Consider the following 17165-nt stretch of genomic DNA (forward strand, 5'->3'; position numbering starts at 1 on the left):
GGCTTTGCTGACTTGGAAATATTTATCCTTTATCCTCTCCTTCTGCTTTTAAAGTAATCCGAGCAATAGACTGGGAATGTGAACAGCCAAGATGACAAGACACAACATGCATTGTGCTTTGAAAGCATCTGAAGAATTATGGCTGCCATAACATTGCTTAATGGTGTACTTGGATGAGTGGCCAAGTTCTCTGCTGATCTGAGTTCAATAAAATTAATCAGACATAAATTAGCACAGGAGATGCCAAAAGGTATTTTTTAATGTGAAGTTGATAAACAGGCACCACGCCTTAGAGAGGAACAGTCTCAAACAACAGCAGGCCTCTGTAGCAAAAATAAGACATAGCAGTCTTGGGGTGGGTGGGTGCTAGTTTTCAGTCATCATATTTGATAACTTCTACTTAGGACACATGGCATTTGTACAGCCTTCCCACTATTCCATCAACACTTTAACTCATGGAATCCATCGTGTGTGTTCTGCATAGCAATGTAACACACCTATTGCTGGTATTGCTGTGCCTTCTGGCCAAACTTTGTAGTAATGCTTTGCACCCTGCCTTTGGAGAGAGAGAGAGAGAGAGAGAGAGAATACACACAAAACTGGCACCTTAGGATAACACTTGGTGCATCTGATGAAGTGGGCTCTGACCCAAAAAAGGTTATGCCACAATACATGTGTTAATCTTTAAAGTGTCACCAGAATTACTGCAACGGACAATCACAGCAATATCTCTGGAATGTGTCACCCTATAAATGTTAGTAAAGTTTTCCCACATTGTGTTCCAGCTTGCCATGATATCCTGTTTTCTGTATAATTTAGAAACCACCTTCTACCCTGATTTCTGTTGCAACTTTCTGATTTCTGTTGCAGCTTTCGGGTGGACTATGGGGTGGAGACTACCTTGGTCGGCCTGATGGATGATCTCCAATTGGCAACTGACAGAGGAAGTATGACTCTGTTGGTCCTTTTGGACCTCTCAGTGGCCTTCAATACTATAGACCATAGTCTTCTGGAGCGTCTGAGGGGGTTGGGGTGGGAGGCACTGCTTTGCAGTGGTTCCACTCTTACCTCTCGGGCAGATTCCAGATGGTGTCTTTTGGGGACAGTTGTTCTTCAAAAACTGAACTTCGGTATGGTGTCTCTCAGGGCTCCATATTGTCTGCAATGTTGTTTAGCATCTACATGCAACCACTGGGAGAGATCATCAGGAGATTTGGTGCAGGGTGTTATCAGTATGCTGATGACACCAAAATCTATTCTTCCATGTCAACGTCATCAGGAGAAGGCATAACCTCCCTTAATGCCTGCCTGGAGGCAGTGATGGGCTGGATGAGAGTTAACAAGCTGAGACTGAATACAGATAAGACAGAGGTACTTATTGTGCAGGGTTGGAACTCGGGAGATGATTTTGATCTGCCTGTTCTGGATGGGGTCACACTTCCCTAGAAGGCACAGGTATACAGTCTGGAGGTGCTTCTGGACACAAAACTCTTCCTGGTGTCACAGGTTAAGGCCGTGACCAGAGGTGCCTTTTATCAGCTTCGGCTGATATGCCAGCTGCATCCATTTCTTGAGTTAAATGACCTCAGAACAGTAGTACATCTGCTGGTCACCTCCAGACTTGACTACTGCAATGTGCTCTATGTGGGGCTGCCTTTGTACGTAGTCCAGAAACTGCAGTTAGGGCAGAATGCGGTGGCCAGATTGGTCTCTGGGTCATCTCGGAGAGACCATATCACTCCTATTTTAAAAGATCTACGCTGGCTGCCGGCAAGTTTCCAGGCAGAATACAAGGTTTTGGTTATAACCTATAAAGCCCTAAACAGCTTGGGCCCTGGATATTTAAGAGAACGTCTTCGTTGCTATGAACCACACTGCCCATTGGGATCATCTGGAGAGGTTCATCTGCAGTTGCCACTTGCTCGTCTGGGGGCTAATCGGGGACGGGCCTTTTCCATTGCTGCCCTGATGCTTTGGAACACACTTCCTGCTGAAATAAGAGTCTCCCCATCTCTTACAACTTTTAAAAGGGAAGTCAAGATGCATTTGTTCACCCAGGCTTTTAATTAGATACTGTTTTAATTGTGTTTTAATCATTTTTTATTTTAATTGTTGAAATATTTTAATATTTTATTGGCTGTTTTTATTGTTTGTAAACCACTCAGAGAACTTGCGTTTTGGGTGGTATAGAAATGTATTAAATACATACATACATACATACATATATACATACATAAACTATTAACATAGGTTTATATCCAAAGAAGGTTTGTCATGCTTAAGTGAATTATGTTAATTTAGTCATGACTAAGTTGAAATTAACAGGGTTTAAGTCAATCACAAATAACTTGTCTCATTAATTTCAGTGTTGCATAGTCATGACTAACTTCCTTGGGATACAATCTATGAGGTTTGCAACATTCTTGTAACATTCTTGTTCCCTTTGCAAACATGGTAGGGGTGTATAAAGAAGCTTTCAAAATGGCCTACAACTATCCAAATCTATTTTTCTGAATGTTCACCAGACCTTCAGCCTTTTACAGAGGTAGCATAAGATCCTTTTAAAATCTCAGTTGATATATCACAACCAGCAATTGATCCAGTAAGGAATTATTTTTCATAATGACTTTTTTTTTTCATTTTCAATGTTCTGTTTTATTTATTTACTTAATATGATGTTGCTTATTTGAAACAGGATACTTCTTTGAATCTTCAAAATAGGCTAGAATCTAAATATTTTTGTAATTATTCATAATTAGGCTTTCATTGTTGTGACAAAAATAGTTGATCTTTGACAGCAAAGAATATAATATCAACAAGCAAACATAATCATAGAATTGATAAATTATCCCTGCTCACTCTCTCCCAATTTAAAAGCTTCATAAAACAAAAACGGAAATGCTACCTTTTTTTCCTGAAAAGAAATGAGAATCAAATTTATCCAGGGCACTTTTTCCATAACCAACTTCATCACCATTCAGTGGCTGACACGGTGAGGGAAATTACCCAAAGTAGTCCCTCTGAAATTAAAAGGACAGGTTAGGCAACGTATAACTTGTTCTTTTAATTTCAATTGCACGGCTTTAAGTAATTGTCCTCATCATGTGAGCCATTATTTATAAATCAACATATATGTGCTAAGTACAGAATTTCTTTTTTTTTAAAAGCAGGGTTACAGAGTAAAAATGGGTGGAGCTGGGGGGAAAGGGGCAGAGAGAGATGGAAAATCTGCACATGTTAGAAGCAAGTCTAAAAAGAAAAGGGTTAATTACCCTAAGAAGGGACAGTAAATAGCCTAAACTAAATAGCACATCAAGAGTGAAATGCACAAGAAAAAAGATGAGTTCTTAATAGTTTCTTAATTTGAGATAGTGGGATAAAAGTTTCAGATAGATAGAGTGATAGAAGCTGCAGCTTCAGGGGAGAAATACAAATCCCAGATGCACATTTGTCACTTCCAGGAACTAGAAGGAAATCCACACCCCGTCCTGCAAAAGTCCCTTTTGAACTGAAGCCACAGACGGCAGGGGTGTGTATTTGTGTGTACGCGCATGCACGCGTGCACGCACACACTCCCTTCAGAGCAAAGACGAAGCAATGTGCAACCTCAGCAGTCAAAGGTAAAGGAGCAGAAACAGGAGGAGGAGAGGGAAGTGTGGGCGGATCCGTCAGACATGCCTGCTCTCCAGCATGACAGATGGGCTAGGCTCTCACTGTCAGATCGTGACAGAATCCAATTTCTGGGCAGGCCTAGCAATCACCTCCCAGAGCACGTAGAATCTACAATAGATTGATAGCATGGATGGAGGAAGCTGTGAAGGAGCAGCAAATGAACTGAGCAGAGAGAGAGAAAATGGTTTGGAGGAAGGTTGCTAATAAAGAAAGATTAAGATGGTGCAAGAACTCCTCAGAGAAGAAGCAAGTCTTGAGCAGGAAACTGAAGTTGGAGAGGGAAGAGTCTTGATGAGCAGAGAAGGTGAAGTTATTTCAGACATATAAAGATGCATAGCAGAAATTACTCAGGCAATTACACAGTCTTCCTCAGATCTGGAGCATATAGATGAGTTGACAATATGGGCAGCTCAGATTGTGTGGGTATATTCGATTCCCGTGTACGTGCTCCTCAGTGTAAGAGGGGCAGGTACTGGCATAGGAATACCTATGTGATCCAGGCTATCTCTACTCTGATGTCAAAGTACTGATACCTTTCATAAAAACAAAAGGGGCACAGAACAGTTCTACAATGTCAAGGTAGGTACTGGTCAAGTCTGGTTTTTGTTACAATGTTCTTAGTGCCAGAACATTAGTTCAGCTCACAGCTAGAGCAAATGGGAAACATATGAATCATTCATTACATTTGGCACGGCTTTGTGAATTGCACTACTGTAGCTGGCAGAGCTTTGTGTAAGTAATGACTAAAAATCAACACTACGATCATAGGAGAGAATATGTAAAGGAACCAAAGCCATGCTTTACCTCTCCCACCCCATCCCCACCCACCCCCAAAACACCACCAACCCTGATACTTTCTGGGCATTTTCACAAGCAACTCTAAAAGCCTTTTAATGTCACTTATATATGTTGTTACTGCAAGATAAAAAGCAGAACATGTTCATAAACTCAAATGCTCATTTTACCTAAGGTAGATTTTAAATGCAGGCAATGCAAACATTCACAAGCATCACTTTTGAAAATCACTTTAGATCAATTTATTTGTTTGGAAGGCTAGGCTGGTGGACAACTCACCCCACCCCCCATCCCCACCCCCACCCCCAGCCATAACAATCCCGTCCTTTGAACTAGCATACTTATACATAGTTTTTCTGCAGGTTTGTTTTTAGCCTCGCTTCAATGTCATGACCCAGATGGATCATGGTAGATTCTTCATTTTGTGTATATCTCCTGATCATTGCTTAATCCTTCTTCTTCTTTTTACATTTTATATCCCGCTCTTCCTTCAAGGAGCCCAGAGCGGTGTACTACATACTTGTTCCTCCTCACAACAATCCTGTAAAGTAGGTTAGGTTGAGAGAAACGTGACTGGCCCAGAGTCACCCAGCAAGTATCATGGCTGAATGGGGATTTGAACTCGGGTCTCCCCAGTCCTAGTCCAGCACTCTAACCACTATACCATGCTGGCTTTTAACCATTTAACCTTAATGCTAGTCAAACAGATATGGCTTTCAATGGTCTCTTGTACAAGTCTTGACTTTTCTCTGCTGCTTGTATCTTGTGATGCTGATTCTTGCCTCCAATTAGTTTTCGGGATGCTCGAGATGAGTTGCTCCAAGATGTTCCCAGCCCAAGCAGAGAGCGACTGGAATGAACAAGATGAGATATTCTCAAAGAGAGCTCTCTCTGGGATGCTTAAAGCATTTTAAAGTTTATATTGCATAGCTTCCTGTGTACTCACCATTCTAGAAGAACAGCCCTGCTGTCAGCAATTTTGAAGTAGATGTTATTTTACTCACTATGAAATCTTTTGTGTGCATCATCTATTTATTCTCAGCTGAAAGCTTCATCAGAGCTTTTCTTTGAAACTTGTTTGGATTTCTCCTACAGTAGTCCCCTGGAACTGGTATCTCATTAGGTGGCCAATGTTTCACTTATAGTGTTTCAAAATTGCCTTGGGTGTAAAATGTCAAGTACTTTATGTGAAGAATTTTAGATTGTATACAGCTTTCTTCTCTTAGCAAGAATCCTCTGTATCTGACAGATACAAACGGGGTGTTGCTGCTTGCTTTCAAAAGTTGCATCGGAGCATTCTTTATCTTAATGACCTATTATTTCTACTACTGAATGGATTTGCCCACAATTTAATAATATATTTATAATAATATATTTTATATATAATATAATAATATATAATATATATATTTAATATATTTCTATCCATACTCCTTTGCTTTATTGAGCAATTGCTAGCACACAAATGGGTCTCTTGAAGTTAACCTACAAATATCTACATTCTGTTGCTCTGAGGCATTTTTGTTTTGTTTTGTTTTTGAGTGGGGGAATCTCAGCATTGGCACTATATGGGCCACTGTGAAGGGATGGCCTATTTGGCTGGAATCCATCTTTTCCTAAATTGGCAACATTCCCTTCCCTTGAAGATTTACTGGAAATGTGCCAAATGTTATTTCTTTTAGTCTTTAAACAAAAAACAAAAAAAAACCCAACCTTGTGAAACTCTTACAAATGCTCTCTCACACATAGACAAAAGAGAACCCTGAAATATTTCACAGAAGTGGATTTTTTGTACTGTGATGCTTTGGTCAGTTTATTAGATTTAATTTTTCTTGTTCTGTGTGTGTGCAATATTTTAAGATTTGTTTAAGGGGGATAAATGAAAAACAGCTTTTTGAAGGAACACTTGGGGAAAAAAAGTTAAAATATGAAAGAGAACAATCCAATATAAAAATCTAATCAAATGACATGTCAAGTCTGGACAATATTATGAAGTATGGGGAAATATTTTGCAAATGCCAGGATATTCCGATAGAGGATCCTAATTGCCAGATTTGTGTAACTCTTTATCACTCTACTCTGTCCTGTTGATGAGCCAAAATATTAGTAATATTTTGTAAATAGTTTGCTGTCAGTAAATGAATGTCAGTTGCCTTACAAAGGCTTCTTTTCATTTGGGAATAATGTTGAGACAATCCTTATATTTGCATCAGACAAAAAGAAATAGGAATACATTTTTTCTACTATCAGTTGGATCATGTTTTTCTGTCGCCTGTAGACTTATTTTTATTGGCTGTAGAAGATTAGCATCTCATGTAAGGAGTCAAGTCAGCTAATTATTTTCAATATAGTAAAGGTTTTGTGGAACCAGCATTTATGCCAGGTTTTTGTTTGGGGGTTAGTATGTGGAAGGGTTTTTCCTCCTACAAATGCATTATTTTAATTTACCAATATAATATTTCAAGCATAAAGTTTCCTGTCTACATTTCAGAAAGATTTATGGCCGAACTAAAGAAGTGCTGTTGCGGTACAGCAGGGAGGCAGTTTGCATATGTCTCACTTTCCCTATGAAGCTGACTGCAACTCCCATAAATATGTCCCAGTGGGTTGCACAGCCCTCAGTGATGTATTTTTAGGAATTACAGAGAACTTCAGACAGGTAATTTTGGAGCCCAGACCTAAAGGGCTTCGGAACACACACACACCCTCCACTTGAGGGCTTGGGGGCAAGTTAAATTATTTGGTTACTTTTTTTCCAACCGCCGCTGTGCGGCAGGGATGGGCACTGCACAATGGGGACAGGGGCAGCCAGCAGGGTGTGCAGGCACTTGAGGGGAGACGAAGGCAGGGGAGGAGGTGGCAGAGGTGGCAAGAGCTCCTTCCCTGAGCCTTCATGACATTTAAGGGCTCTCTCTGCATGCCACCATATCTATCTATCTATCTATCTATCTATCTATCTATCTATCTATCCCCCATTCAGCCATGATACTAGCTGGGTGACTCTGGGCCAGTCACTTCTCTCTCAGCCTAACCTACTTCACAGGGTTGTTGTGAGGAGAAACTCAAGTATGTAGTACACCGCTCTGGGCTCCTTGGAGGAAGAGCAGGATATAAATGTAAAAATTAAAAAAAAAATTAAATACACAAACAGCACCTAATGGCGCAGTGGGGAAGCAACCTGCCTAGAGAGAAGGAGGCTGTTGGTTCGAAACCGCGCTGGTGTGTTTCCTAGAATTTGGGAAACTCCTATATTGGGCAGCAATGATATAGGGAAGTGCTGAAAGTCATCATCTCCTACTGCACAGGAGATGGCAATGGTAAACCGATCCTGAAAACTACAAGAAAACCGACCAAGAAAACTACATGGCTCTGTGGTCACCAGGAGTCGACACTGACTTAATGGCACAATCTTGTGCCATCGAGTACCATGGAAAAGGAAAAATTGGAAAAGGAAAGGAAAATATGGAAAAGAAGAGATTTTGCCATCAAACCATCTATATCTATATCTATATCTATATCTATATCTATATCTATATCTATATCTATATCTATATCTATATCTATATCTATATCTATATCTATATCTATATCTATATCTATATAAAAAGCTGTATTGGAATTTTCAGTATGCAAAAATATCTCTATCATTTTTCTTTCTTTCTTCCAGAACAACATTGTGAGGTAGGTAAATATTTATTTATTTTCCCCAATACTGCCAGATGTATTTTAGCCTTTCATTTATGTTTGTCATAATAAATTACTTTAAATGGTTTCATCTCACCTTAGAAATTTGATTTTCTCTGAAATATTTCTTTCTTCTTTATCAGTGCCAAGATTACTTGCCAAAATCAGTCTTCTACAAGGCCAAAACAAATTTAAAAAGAGCATGAAAAGTGTTATTTAGAACTGTCCTCCCTGGCCAATGTCCAAGTCCTATTGCACAGGGAGGATTCTTATGCATTTAGTCATTGTATAATTTATGTTCAAATCTCTGTAAGAAAATGTGCAACAGTTCGTTAGTATATATGTTGGTTTATAGCTCATGACTGCATTTTTACACAGTGTTTAATTGTAATTATATGTCCTCATTCACATAACACACCTTACTGTAAAAGACACATCCGCTTCACCCTATTTTATGCATGCTAAGGTGACACTGGCCCAGTTAACAGGGGGGGGGGGGAACCATGGTTTCCTATTACCAGAACAAACCTTGGCAAGCCATGGGCTTGTGCACTCTCCCTTCCCTCTCCTACTTCATGTGCATGAAAAGAGAAAGTGTTTGCTTTTATTTTAAGAGTAAACTTCAGTTCTATGTTACATACCAACTCAGGGAATGGTGGTTTGTTAATTAAACCTGGATCACATTGTTATTTGATATCTTGGTTTGTTCTAATTCCAGTTAGTTAACAACATGCAATCCCCAAGCTCATACACAACCTGAAACAGTGATTAGGAGTATCCCCCAACATCTGTGTTTGTAAATGGGAATCATCACCAGACTCCTCTTTACAAGCAAAGCATAGCCCCCTCGAACCTCTGAACTGGTTCAACCAGTCAAACTGAACTAGAGAGTGGTTTGTTCAAATTTGGCTTGAATTCAAACCAAACTGCCCTAAACAGTTCTGTGCCCACTGTGTTTGAAGCAGGAAATACAACAAAGGAAGCCTGGGAACCAGAGTTCCCTATAACAGGGATTCCCAGATGTTGTTGATTACAACTCCCAGAATCTGCAGCTATAATGGCTTTTGCTCAGGAATTCTGGGAGTTGTAGTGCCAGAGTTGTAGACGCCTGCTAACTGGGCAAAGAGGCACCTTTTTAACGTAGTGATTCTCTTTATTTAGCAGGGGGGAGAGTTACTGGCCCTTCCAGTGACTGTTGCTGGTGTCTGTCTTATGTTTCTTTTTAGATTGTGAGCCCTTTGGGGACCGGGAGCCATCTTATTTATTTATTATTTCTCTGTGTAAACCACTTTGGAAACTTTTGTTGAAAAGCGGTATATAAATACTTGTTGTTGTTGTCAACAACATCTGGGAATCCCTGTTAGAGGAAACACTGCTGGGAACCATAATGAGAGGGGAATGATTGGCTTGCATCTATAAAAGGAAGGTTCAGTAGGAGTTGAAACACGTGACTGGAAGAACCCACATGGTCTGTTCATCTGAATCTGTTTTCCAAGTGGGTATAAAAAAACACAGATATACTAATCCCATGTTTAAAAATATTGTCTTAACTGGCCCCATGACAGTGCAAATAAGAAGTTTCCAACCTAACTCCCTATATTTATATCATTTTCAGTGAGGAGGAGGTTCTGCCTCATGAGCTTTTTGTTCTTCCCCAGCAGCAGTAATTAACCAACCATAATTTTTGATAGGTTTGCAAATAAGAGATTCCTGGACATTTCTGGAAGTTTCTGGAACTAGTTTCACTTTGTTATCATGACGAAGTGGTCTTTATTCGTTAGAGTCATTCTGCTGTAACTCACATGCTGTAACTTATTCTTCCTAGATAGCATCTCAATATTTCAGGCAATATGATGCAACTTTTGATAAAAGCCGTCCCATCTTTAAGTGGGGGGAATTGATTTCTTCTCATTAAATGTATAGGATATTTCCACACGGTAAAATGTGTTTCCCATTGTGAATGATGAGAGAAGCATCCTACAGTGATGATGCAGTCCTTAGGAGCCATGGAGGCTCTGTGTGTTTGCTAGCAGCATCAACAGGCTTTCCAGACTCACAGAGCCAGCATGTGCATCCTACTCTTCCATCGGCAGGGTGTAAGTCACTAGGACCTAACATATGGAATGCAGTTAGGGTCACTCATAAATATAAGAAATGCCTTTAAAGAGCACTACCTTGTTTTCTGTTCAGAACCAATTTCTACCTACACCCTATTTATGTAGTGGTTAGAGTGCTGGACTAGGACCGGAGAGACCTGAGTTCAAATCCCCATTCAACCATGAAACTAGCTGGGTGACTCTGGGCAAATCACTTCTCTCTCAGCCTAACCTACTTCACAGGGTTGTTGTGAGGAGAAACTCAAGTATGTAGTACACCGCTCTGGGCTCCTTGGAGGAAGAGTGGGATATAAATGTAAAAATAAATAAATAAACAAATAAATAAACAACATGTACACTCTATGTACAGTGTATGCATATACCGATCTGTATGCACACACAGGTATTCACACAGTATATTCAATACACATACCTCAGTACAGTTTGTGTCTGTACCCTGCATTTGAGAGCGCCTGTTCCCAGGTTCACTTTTAAAGTGAGCATACATACAGTGATTCACACAAAAACAGGTGGGGCAATTACCCGGCTGAGCGACAGTGGAGAAAATGGCCGGGACGAACCCAACCCTGCACAGAAGAGGCAGTGCTTGTTTCTGGAGGCTGGGAAGGATGAGGAAGCCAGGAGGCCAGCCACCCATGGTCTGACAGGCCTTTGCCTGGCTGTAGCAAGAGGAGGGTAGTCTTCAACCCTCTGCAGCGCCCCTGCATGATGACACTGGGAGAAGGGGTGTAGAAGCTGGCTGGGGGAGTGACTGGAAGGCCGAATGGAGGGGAGGGGAGGGGAGGGGATGGGCCAGAAAGGGAGGCAGCTGATTGTCCAGGCTGCAGAGAGCTATTTAAAGGGTCTTTGGCCAGTGATGAGGAGGCTAGTGGAGATGAAGGGTGGTGTCCCATGTGGGCTCCAGGATATTCCCTCTCCCCGGCAGGTGGAGGAGGATCAAGTTGCTTAAAACCTCCTTCCCACCCTTCTCCACCCCTGTTTGCCTTCGGTTATGGGAGGTCATCTGAGGAGAGGCATCACAATGTGTATAACACTGTTTGAATAGGGTTCTATTGTACAGTACATTTACAGTGCTGGAAGAACAACACAGAGGCATCAAAAGGTCTGAAGACAACTAGCAATGAAATCTTCCTCTGCTCAAAGCCTCCAAACTCCTTCAATGGAGACATCAACCTGAATTGCACTTTTCCAGAACAGTCCTAAAATAGATGCCTGTATATCAAAGATGCCAAAGAACTAATCTGGCAAATCAAGGGGTGATTATGTGACACTCTTGAAAGGAAAATTTGCTGCAATTTGTAAGATTTACCAAGATATATATCAAATCCTTTGTGCAGCATCAAATCTAGGCCTGGCCTCCAAAGGCCATAGAAAGACATCTGTTACCTTTTTGAAGCTTTAGTTTAGATTTTTATGGGTGAATTTCCTTTGGTCACAAGAAGCAAAATACAGTAGAATAGAGTCAGCTATTAGACAATAAAGTAGAAACTTCTCATGTGAACTTGAAAAGATAAATATTTGTGCTGTCCCTGTAAAGCACACATGTGGTGGTGTATGTGTAGCCCTTTGAGGGCTACATAAATAAAGCTTTAAGTGTGATTGAACTTGCTGGAGTAGAGTTTGGACTTCCTGCCATTAAAATTTATCTGCAAAGTTAAGATCTCTCTCCCTCTCTCTCTCTCTCTCTCTCTCTCTCTCTCTCTCTCTCTCTGTGCTTTCATGGGAGGACCAGTTATAGCAATTATCCTGACAGAATGGAGTTGAATCACAGAGACTGACACCAGAACTCAGTCTGGTCTCAGTCTCGTCACAGTATAAGGGGATTTTTCTGTTTCCATGGCTCCCCCTAAATCATTTCCTGTTGTCAGTTATTATCAAGGTTTGATGATGATTTCTGAGCACACTTAAAATATTAATATTTAATATTTATATATCATTTTTCAACTTTAAAAATTTATCAAAGTGGCTTACATGAGAAGGGAGGAGGAGGAGGCTCCCTGTCCGCAAAGGGCTCACAGTCTTAAAAAAACACAAGAGGGACTCCTACAACAGCCACTGGAGCTATTCTGGAGTTAGATAGAGACAGTTGCTCTCCCGCTGCTTAATGTAAAAAAAACTCACCACTTTGAAAGATGCCTCTTTGCTCAGTTAGCAGGGGAAATTCATGGGAATTCCCCGTTAGTAGGAAATTGACATGCAGCAATGTCTCTTCAAGTGAGCATGGCTTGTTGAGCAAGACTCTGACTATAAATTACAGTATATTTCCCACACAAAGCCAGTCACATTGATTTTAACTTATAAAAGTCAACTGTTAAGCCTAAGGTAACAACTAGAGCCCTTTTTGACAAAAAGGAACAGGCAAGCCAAGTGGGCTAAATAAATAACTAATCATGTAAACTACAATATTTTGACACATTGCTGAGGCCAGAGGCCTCTCTCTCCCTCACAGCTGCAGTGTACTCGTATGAATGCATACGAGATAACACATACACACTAAAAATTATTTATTTCAATACTCTGCTACTCCCCAAAATCTGCCCCCTGAAATGGCCCACTTCATCATGCTTCATTGTAGAGTACTGGCTTGATTCGGGCAAGTGAATATGTGTTTAAATAAATATGTATTTCCCCCCCAAGTAGGTTTACATATTTTCTTCCCAAACAGCTACCATGATAATGAGCTCATGCATATGACCTCCACCAGCTGCCACTCAGGAGGGCTACGGGGAAGGCAGCTGTCCTTGCCTGCGCTGTGCTGCGCACCTACATGAGCAGCGGCGCTGCAAAGGCAAATACTAAGAGCGGGAGGACTTCCCGCTCCCGCATCCCAGAGCGCCCCACGCCACATGCGCAGCAGCTGCTTGCATTAGGGCAGCTGCTGTGCTCGGCGTGACTGCTCCTTCTCCCACCTCCACCCTGGCTCACTGCCGGAAATGGTGGCAGGGCAAGCGGAAGCCTTTTGACCCAGCAGTGATCTTTCACCTGATCTCCTGCTGAGGTTAAACAACCCACAAGTTTCTTTTATCTGAGCAAACTGCTGGGTCAAAAAATCAGACTGGCAGGGTTGGAAGCGCCGCAATCTGGAGCAATCTTGGTGCCCCAATCCAGGGGCTGCTCATGTGAATCACCTTGCTATGTTGCAAAATAAGCATCTGAAGACTTTTGAAAAATGCAAACAATTGTCCCCCAGTTGCCAGGGTCTGGGGGAGCCACCGAGGCTCCCCCTCGGCTAGGGTGCCACCTTGCCCTCTCCCACACCCAGCCAGTGAACAAAGTGCCTAAAGCTGGAAACACAAGGCATGCTCCTCTCCTCTCCATCCAGCATTTCACTGAAATACTGGCTGGGGAGGCAGGGAAAGGAGCTCCCAGTCAGTGATTCCACAAACCACTGACTGCGGGAGGGAGGGAAGCGTTGCTGACATTCTCTGCATTTGCCCCACCCCTTGCATCTGACATCAGACACAGGGGGCTCCCTGTGCCCTTCACCCCTGACAGAAATCCATAGACATTTCTATCAAACATATATAATTTTCAAGTCTTTGTCATGGATTAGACGCTTATGCTCCAGAAAAGGGTTTCTTAACCTTTGGCCCCCAGATGTTGTTGGACTACAACTCCCATCATCCCCAGGCATGGCCTTTGTGGTTGAGGATGATAGGAGTTGTAGTCCAACAACATCTGGGGGCCCAAGGTTAAGAAACCCTGCTCCAGAACACATACTTCTCTTCACCTTCCCCAACATTTAAGAGTTTAGAAAATTCAGGCCTGGCATACATTCCACACACACCCCACCAGAAAACAGCCACCTCAGAAATTTAACTACCCTTAATAACACTTAAAATAAGTACTTGGTTTTTATGGAGGTCTAGGCCTCTGGAAAGGCAAGCAGACAGCGAGGCTCTTCACACGATTAGGAGCCGCGTTGTGGCTACTCACGATTTTTAAAACCAGGTTTGCGGAGCGCTCACTCTGCAAACTCGGTTTAAGGTGTGGGCTACCTAAGCGGGCTAGCCTCTTGTAAGCCACTGGGCTCGCCTGCAAGCCTGGTGGTTTACACGAGCAGCAAAAATTGGGCTAGGCTCTCCTAGCCCGATTTTTGCTACGTGGGAATAGCCTCAGCAACTTTCTACTTTTCAGTGTTACACATCACCACCTGCTTTCCTTTTCACAATGCTTGGGTTGACCAGCAACATCTGCTGGTCATCTATGAAATTCCATCCCTTCCATCCCCTTCTAACTTGATTCTCTTTATTTAGCAGGGTGATTCTCTTTATTTAGCAGAGGGAGAGTAACTGGCCCCATCCACCCCCTGCACAGTACCTCCAGTGACTGTTGCTGGTGTCTATCTTAAGTTTCTTTTTAGACTGTGAGCCCTTTGGAGACAGGGAGCCATCTTATATATCTATTATTTCTCTGTGTAAACCACCCTGTGCCATGTTTGGAAGGGTGGTGTAGAAATTGAATGAATGAATGAATGAATGATAACCCAAACCACCATTAAAAACAGCTGCCCACAACAACAAACAAAAAATGACACGTAAAACAAAAAAATTTGATGAAAAGCAAAGGAAGAAGTGTTTGAAAGAAAAGAAATGGAGGGAGGGAGGAGAGTTGGATGGCCAGAAAAAAAGTGCAGACAAGGAGGAGGAGAGGACTTCTTAGGCAGAAAAAAAAGAAAGAAAGGGAAATAAAGAAGAGAGGGAGAGAGATTAACTAAGGGCAGGTTCAGATGTACAGTTTAACTGCCATTAACACTAACCAGAGTTAAAATCCCTAACTCCAATTTGCACTGCAGACATACAGCTAGCCACCATTAGTCTAACAGGAGTAGAGGGAGAGGGGAGCCCCTTCCTGCTGCTCATCATCCCAGCCCAATCCCAGCCAGCTCCGCAGTCAGACTGTGGGCACAATGTCATCTCGTAACCCATTCGGCTGTGATAGGCTACGATCTCCAGCAGGGTGTGACAAGGAAGGTCATGCATTTTGGAGCGCCCCACCCGCCCTCAGCAGGGGATGTCCATCAGAAGCCCTTTAAACACCAGTGCTGCCAGTGCTGCTTCTGCCAGCCATGGCACATCAAGTGGCCCCATACCCCGAAAGCACCACACAAACTTCGATTCTTGGGAGGATTCCAAGAATCGCATAGGCGAGTGCGGGGGATGGAAACCTGCTTTCTTTGTGGGATGTGAGGGGAGCAGCCAAATTTGTCAGAATGGGATATGGAGATGGAGCAGGGCAAAGGATACCAGGACATCTATCTCACCATGACCAGGGGATATATTTCGAGGGGAGATCCTGGCAGAGCACTCTGGCCAGAGTCATCCCAAAGCTGCTGCAAGCAGTTGCTGCTGAGTGGGTTGACAGTCTCATGAGATGGCTAGTCTGCTGGGGATATACCTGAGCCTATTAAGGCTCTACCCACCCATGGACTGCAAGCTCATGCGCTGAACTGGCCACTTCACCACCAGGTTAAGCTCTAGTGAGGCCCCAGACTATCCTTGGAAAATAGAAGAAAACTTCCTTCTCTCCTAAACATTCTTCTGCATTGCATGCACCCCGGAGGACATCCCCACACCCCATGTTCCACAGCCTGACTGCACACATGGCCATGGGGTGGGCCAACGAGACAGCACAGCCACTCAAGTTTTAAGGTGCCTAGGTCTGATCCTTCTGAGTACCATATGTAGATGAGTGGGCGTAGGGGATCTAAGGAGAGGGAACTTCCCAGCATAGCTCTACTCGTAGCAGCCATGGACTGACACTATCGTGAGCGACCGTAGCCCAGGTGGCCATTTTGATGAGGAGTAACCAAGGACCTTCTCATGAATAGCAGGGGTTGCCCCCCCCCCCGGGAAGTGGCTGGGCCCCCCACTCCCCACCCTTTTGGTAAAAAATAGAACGGATCCCCCCCCCGAGCTCCCCACACTCTTCCTCTGTGTATGCCAGTATGCACCCAGACTGCATCTAGACATCCCCTTTCCCCTCGCCCTGGCACATGCATGGTGCTGGTGGAGGGCTGAGCATGAGCACAGGTCTGTCCACCCATTCCGTATGGCCTCCCACCTTATGCAGAACAGGCATGGGGATGAATGGAAGAGCATCTCTGCTCTCCGGACAATGCTGGAGAGTGGGGTGGACATTCTGGAGTGCCAGAAAGGGTATACCTGTGCACATGCCATGTGGGAAGGCAGGGGGCACAGGATCATGGCAGCTTGTCTGGCTCATTCCAAGACTAGGAATGAGCCAGAACTCATCCTCATTTTATTCAGAGCACTCATGGCTGCTCTCGTGAGGTAGGTGTTAGCTGGAGAAGGGGATGTTTTGCCAACTGGCATCATGACAGATTTGTCCAGGCAACTCACTTTTCTCCTCTCCATTCTGACGGTCCTTCTCATGAGCTGTCCGGGGGTGTCCCCATGGCCTGTCACTTTCATGCCCACCACGGAGCCCTGGGACAGATGGAGGTTTCCTTGAAGAAGGATCTCGATTGACCCAAGACTGTCTTGGGTGACCTGTCCTGCTCATGAGCCAGCCTCTGTGGGCATCCACTGCCCTAAAGGGAAGGGTCTGGGACCCCCTTCGCCAACCTTTCTTGGTTAAAAAGTAGAACTTGTCCACTGTGGAATCCCTTCAGGGGGTCAGCCTTTCAGACCCCTACCATAGCACACCAACCAAAAGCAAGCACGAGGATGGTGCGGGAAGTGGGCTGTGGAGAGAACCCTTCAAGCAATCGAAATTCCCAGGACATTGCACTGTATGTAGATCTTGAGGTGCAGAGATTCCTGGGAGTACAGAGCCCCAGTTTCCAGCCAACCCAGACCCATTGGGGGCCGCTGGTAGGGGTACACACACCCATATTGGCAGGAGGGCTGGCAGGGTGCATGGTTTGACAGGGGC

The 17165-nt window shown here is 43.3% G+C and overlaps 1 long non-coding RNA gene across 1 annotated transcript in view; it reads right to left on the bottom strand.

Moving 5' to 3' along the window:
• Positions 1-17165, bottom strand: part of LOC128352131 (uncharacterized) — a 42254-nt gene that overhangs the window by 19616 nt on the left and 5473 nt on the right. The window contains exon 2 of the long non-coding RNA XR_008320225.1: positions 8249-8323. This is a non-coding gene — a long non-coding RNA (uncharacterized LOC128352131). The remainder of the gene's footprint in view (positions 1-8248; positions 8324-17165) is intronic.

This window comes from Hemicordylus capensis, chromosome 3, assembly GCF_027244095.1.
Source record: "Hemicordylus capensis ecotype Gifberg chromosome 3, rHemCap1.1.pri, whole genome shotgun sequence".
Classification (NCBI taxonomy): Eukaryota; Metazoa; Chordata; class Lepidosauria; order Squamata; family Cordylidae; genus Hemicordylus; species Hemicordylus capensis.